Source organism: Eleginops maclovinus, chromosome 9 (assembly GCF_036324505.1).
Source record: "Eleginops maclovinus isolate JMC-PN-2008 ecotype Puerto Natales chromosome 9, JC_Emac_rtc_rv5, whole genome shotgun sequence".
Lineage (NCBI taxonomy): Eukaryota > Metazoa > Chordata > Actinopteri > Perciformes > Eleginopidae > Eleginops > Eleginops maclovinus.
In genome coordinates this window covers 17899101-17905728 of record NC_086357.1, presented here as the reverse complement: position 1 = coordinate 17905728, position 6628 = coordinate 17899101, and the positions used below count along the sequence as shown (strand labels likewise).

At 40.3% G+C, this 6628-nt stretch overlaps 1 non-coding gene across 1 annotated transcript; it reads right to left on the bottom strand.

The window, feature by feature from the left end:
* Positions 1 to 1235: 1235 nt before the first annotated feature.
* trnas-uga (transfer RNA serine (anticodon UGA)) lies at positions 1236 to 1317 on the bottom strand. The gene has a single exon. It is a non-coding gene; the product is annotated as a tRNA-Ser (tRNA).
* Positions 1318 to 6628: the final 5311 nt, after the last annotated feature.

Here is a 6628-nt window from a genome sequence, read left to right as displayed (position 1 = left end):
TCGTCCGTCCTTCCGTCCATCCGTCCGTCCATCCGTCTGTTGTTATTATTATGATTCCTTGATATTAAGGGGTCCTCCCAAGTTGAGTCCTAAAACACTAAGCATGAAGAGAGTACATTACAAAAGTTATAGTTAAGAGTGCAAGTGTGCATAAGAAATAAAATACACTTTTGACAAACAGTCAACAGTGCAAAAACGTTCTGTTGGTTACAACTTTAACCTTTTGGACTAACCAAAGTCTAAAAAACAACTTCCAACTTCAGGAAATGGTATCATCCAAGGAGCATGTGAATGCAAGATGGAGGTCTGAGCAGGAGTGCTGTCTTGGTAGGACGATGACATTCTAGTTTCATGATAAAGTAGTTAAAATAAGGCTTGTGATTGCCTACAGTAGTCTTAAGAACAGATAAGTGAGGGACAGCAGCTCATAATGTGACTTTATTAAAGTCTTTGATCCATCGAAACAGTCAAACTGAATCCTAAAGGGAAAGCAGTACTAACACCCCCATGGCAGTGTCACTTCCTCCGTCTGCCCCAGAGAGGCTGCCAGTTTAGCCCTGGCACAACACCCGTCGCGCAGCCTGGACCACCCACTCATCTCTGCTGACACTTCTGCTGGACACACGCAGGCCACAGAAACTCTCATTTACTATGACTCGTACACATGCAGTACACACTGTCCCATACCATATGTGCTAAAACACACACACACACACACACACACACACACACACACACACACACACACACACACACACACACACACACACACACACACACACACACACACACACACACACACAATCATTAACTCTTGCTTACACACACTCTGGGTGGAAGAACAGGTCGAGTGTTAGAAAAACCTATCTAAGGTTACTGAATTGGATGAACTGGGCTGCTGGGGTTGCAGTGATTCTTGCCAGCAGCTCAGATTGCTGTGTAATCACTGATTTTAAATCAAACATGAAATCTAATATACAGAATCTCACAACACAGCTCTTGTCATTAACCTGTATTTTTGATAATTCCCTTCATTATTTATAATTTAGCTCACGCTTTTGAAACAATACCTTGAACATGCTTACAGGAGAAATGTAGATTAGGTGTCTTTCCCAAGGTTCCCACTGATTGGTAAATAAAGGATAAGCTGTGTCAATCAAATTGATCTGAAAAGTGTAAAGGCTGTCCAAGCTTAGTCCTTAGTCCATTCAGGATAATAATTAAACCATTTCAAACGCTGTGAGCAGGGTTTGAACCTGCGCGGGGAAACCCCATTGGATTTCAAGTCCAACGCCTTAACCACTCGGCCATCACAGCTGTTTTCCTCTGTTTCCTCCTCCAGTTGTACATTCAGTCACAAAAAGTAAGCAACTCCTTCACATACCAACAGATGTACAAATGCACTGGCCTGCATGAATGAAACATAAATACACATTCTTATCCGCCACCATGATCCCAACATACTGAAGCTGCAGTTAAGGGTGTGATGGTATTTAGCCCTTCTTGGAATTGTAAATAGATGCTGTTGTGTTTCCAGTAATTTGAGTGATGTAACTTCGGTCACGGCTCATTATGCATGGCTATCACTCCAGGGGAAGTTTGATTTATCAATGCCAGCTTCATCACAGCTGCACTCATTCTTGTCCATGCCGGTTCAGTGGTCTGTGCTAGAGGCTGAATCAGAAAGCAACAGAACATCATGTTTGTTTTTTGTTTCTATCGTTTGTCACATGCACTTAGCCTGCCCACAAAGTTTTCTTTGCTCAGTGTGGTCTGGTGAGGCTGAGTAGCCATTTGTCATTCCAAAAAGGCTTTACACTGGAGATTGACAACCCCTCCTCTGAAACCAGACTGACATTATTCCTATTTAGGCATGCTAGTTGTGGCGCTGTGACTGTTCTCGCTTTGGATATAGCAACCGGACATTCACAATGGCTCTTATTGAACTCCAGCTTTCTTTTGTATATGTTTGGTAGCAGCTTGGTAAGTAGTTATCATGAAGTGTGTAAAACAGAGAGGAAGACCTTTGGAAGAGGATGCATTTAGACATCAGTTATGTTAATGAACTGATATGAGTAAAAAAATACCTTCTAGGTTCTTGTTTCTGTATCTGCTAACTAAGGGTATTAACAGACGGACAGATGTTCAAGGCAGTGCCAATATATCCATGTTATGGAAATTAGCCAGAGGGATGTTCAGCCCAGAGACATACAGTATACTGTGCTGTACATTATGTTCTGTTCACACGGTGCAGAAAATAGGCTAGACTGATCCTATGGACTGCCTACAGGAGGCACTGCTGTACTCTGAGGGGAGCAATGCTGCAGGTCATGAAATGGGACAACCCATTAACATGCACACAGCCAAGTGCATTTTCAAACAGTGACATGACATCCATGCAGAGCGCCATGTGGTTGATGTTTATTTTATCTCTTGCTTAGAGTGAAAATGCTGTTCAGACGGGACCCCCAACGTTTACAGTGTTTCAGCACAAACTTGGTTGGAAGACATTTGTCACAGTTTTTTTTTGGCCTTTCACTCCTTTATCACTGTAAGCCATATCTTAAGGTTGATTATTTTAATGTTAGAACAAAACCCCTCTTATTGTTTAATGTTGTTAGATTCTGCGCCTCACAACCATGCATTGGTTTTCTTATATAAAGAGACCTTGTGTATAATGTCTGTAAAATGTAGTGCAAAGCCTGACAGTCCTATCAGTGGAGTACTTAGTGGTGGTGTCACTGAGGGGAGAGACATAAAACACAAACAAAAATGACTGAACAGTTTTTGTGCCATAAAATGCTAAATCAAAACAGTCAACAATACAGTATATTGATGAATTAATGCAAACATGTATTTCTTTTTATTAAGTTCAACATATAGTCCTCTACATAGAGGTACCATATATTGATTAGGGAGCAGTGATTTGAGTGAGTGATTTCAAACTCAGCCCTAGATTTTAATAGAGTTTTTACTGTAACTGGTGAAGTATACGCCTTTCTCCTAAATGCTTATATAATATTCATGGATAAATCGACTACAGCACTTTAAAATACCAAGAATGTTGTTCAGGACTCACTCAGTTTGTTGTCAAATGTGCTTGTCACTCCATTGTATGATTGATTTTGCTTCTGAATGTTACTGTATTGAACTGTTGCCCTAACACAGGACTGTTAATTGCATGCTTACACAATGGCTTCTGAGCAATTAAGGGACCATACTTAAATAAAAATACAACTGATAGGCCATGAAATGTATCACAACATTATTTATCTTTCCGTTCTTCTTTCTCTTTCTTGTTTGGCCCTTTCTACCTACATTCTCCTCTCTCTTCTGTCGCTCTCATTATTTATCTAATCATCTCTACCTTTGTTTGGCTGTCTGTTATTTCATCCGCTCTCTAAAATGGTATCCCTAGTTGCTAACACACTGACATACATTCATGAATTGGTGACCTACATTCCCAACTCTGTGCTTCCATCAAGCTCTAAAGCAACCTCCCTCTCTCTCTCCTATTATTCCCTTTAATGCATTGTTGCTGGTGTTCAGTCGGTCTCAGATTTTGATTCGAGTTTTGTTTTTCCCTTCCTGCCTTTCCTTGTTCCTGTAAGAGTGCGTGTACACTGCATATGGTTAATAGTTCGACATCCTGTTCCCATGTCATTTTGAGAGACTTATCATGCATATTACAGGGTTTTTGAGTGGAGGAAGAAGTACTTAAGTCCTTTACTTATATTAAAATGTTTTCCCGAAATTATATAAAACAAATGGTCTTTCTTTCCTAACTCTATATCTATATGCTTCTTTCAGTGAATGTCGTGAACTTCTTTTCCATCTGGGTTTTCCTTTTATTTTCTTTGTCATCTCTGTTTCCTTTTTGTGCTCTTCTCTTCCTTTCATCTATAGAACATTTATCTCTCCTTGTTTGCTTCCTTTTTTATCACTGTCTCCCTCTGGGGGCACTGCCTGATTTTTTGACTGATGCCTCTCTGTGCAGCAGGTGATTAATAAGCCTTCAGCTCCCAGCACCAGGGTGCCACAGCAGGAGGCCAAGACACGAGCATGTGGGTTTTAGAGCCAAGCCCCTACCCATTTGTGATGCTTGCGCTTACAGATGCACAGTCTTTGCCGAACCAGAAGTGTGTCCTTCGTTCTTTCAAAATATTCAAGTTTAGAAAGACCAAGACTTTTCTGCAATCAATAAAATGTGTATTTGATACTACTTTATACTCTACTATCAGTATTTAAATCCTCCAATACTCTGAAATACTGAATTGGTGAAAATAAAATCTTTCACAAACATGAAGCGACAATTTCATGTGAGATATTCATGTTCAGCAGATGAATTGTGTGGCATTTATGGAAACATTTGTTTTGGATCCCTTTCATTTTCACAAAACCTTTGCAAACAGTCTTTGAAGTGCCAACTGGCTAAATGTAACAGGTTTTTTGTGTGTGTTTTATAACTTTTATTTCGCACATGTTTTCGTCCTGTTAGTGCAGTCATTCTGATTGACCGTTGTTTGCAGTAATACCGGCTTAAAGGTATGTTTATCTCTGCCTTTCTCAGTTACCCTGCCATGATTCAATCCTGCCATTAAACAGGTATTATAAGTAAGGCCTTAGTTTTTATGAAACTCTACCTGACCTCTTGAAAAGTGTGTCAATGTTTTGTATGAAGTAGAACATTTATTGTGCCATTTAAGAATATACAATACAGTATACTAAACCAGGTCAAAGTGAGTAGAAAACCTTTGTTCCCCTTTTTCTCCATGAGCTGAACAAAGGGAAATAAGTCAAATCATTTTACAGTAACAGGTTGGCTGTCGCTCTCAAGTTTATTGGTATGCAGTTGGATTTTGCACTCATAGCAGTGAGACAATATTCAGTGTTTCCGCACTCTGCCTGCTAAAAATACACTTGTGCACAAAGCAACAACTCATTACTGAAACAGCTGACAAACTCTTCTGTCAACTATCCCTCACTCAGTTAGGATCATCAGCTTCACTTACAAGAACAAACACAAATCTGTCTTGGGTACTGTAAAATGGGTTCCCTAGCTTCTAGACACATTCAAGTGGTGCAGCGACAACTCACCCTCATATGGAGATAGAAACAACACCGCAAGTCAATTAATATTATAGACGACGCCATCCCCCTCACCCTCCACAATGCCCTCTCACACCTGGATCAGAGGAACACATATGCTCATTGACTACAGTTCAGCTTTCAACACCATTGTTCCCTCCAAGCTCGTCATCAAGCTCAGGGATCTCGGGCACAACAGCGCCCTCTGTGATTAGATCCTGAACTTCTTGAAGGGCAGACCCCAGGCAGTACGGGTGGGAAACATCACATCCTGCACCCTGATCCTCAACCCCGGAGCCCCTCAAGGCTGTGTGCTCAGCCCTCTCCTCTACTCCCTGCTCACACACGACTGTGTGGCCACACAAAGCTCCAACACCATCGTAAAGTTTGCTGACGACACGACCGCCATCGGCCTGATCACCAACGGCGACGAGATGGCATACAGAGAGGAGGTTGAAGCCCTGATTATTAGTAGATCAAACAGTATTTAATGTAATTTCACTTTACAACATCTTACATTCAGCTTTGTTTATATTGTACATAGAATCCTTTGCTATTTTTATTTTCTTATTTTTTGTTATGTCCTATATATAATATTTTGCATTGTTGGAGGAGCTCGGGACCTACGATTTTCATTGCCATGACTACACTGTAGCTCATATGATAATAAAACTCTTGAATGTTAGATCCATTGACTTCACACCAAATTGGTCTTATTATTTATTATATAACTGTTTTGAAGCTGCACTTTCTCTTTGTAAGTTGTCCATTATTAAAAAGTGCAAAAGAAACACTATCAAGTCAGCAAATCTGAGAAGGTAACGTGACAGGCTAGATAAATGTGCGTTTTAAGTGAGTTAGGTGTACTTTACTCATTCAAATTCAAATAGCTTTGTTTAAAAAGAACTGCTCACACACTGAGAAAGATTCCTTGATTACATCGGATCAAATAATTTATAAGCATGGGAGGACAGTTAATAAATGTTTAAGATTTTACTCACACCAACTAAGTATCAGCCTTTGATTCATCAGTTTTCCGCAACACAGGGAAGTTAAATAGTGCCATGACATTTTTTTCTCAGACTGTGACCTGAATTTTGTGAGAAGAGAAAGACCAGAAGAGGAGAGGGAAGAGAGGGAAAGAGAAGGGGCAAGAGCAGGAGAGAGCTAGAGCATACACTGATCTCAGTTTTAGGTGTCCTGGAATTCAGGATTACTTTGCCAAAGATTTAATTTCACTCTTTTAATGAGGGAGATAAAGGAGAGAGAGAGAGAGAGAGAGAGAGAGAGAGAGAGAAAGGGGGTGTAAGGCAAGGAGACAAAAAGAGAGACAATAACAAGAAAATGGATTGCATATCGCTCCTCATCTCCATGTATACTGTTCAGCTGTCACTGATCTCTGCCGTGAGAGAGGAGGGAACACTTTGTGCTCTTGACTGCAAGCTCTTATTTTTCAGGTCAGTAAGTATTGCGCAACAACAAAAGCATGAGTCAGATTTTCATTTTAGTAATTTGAACCTTAAAATAATGGAAATGATAA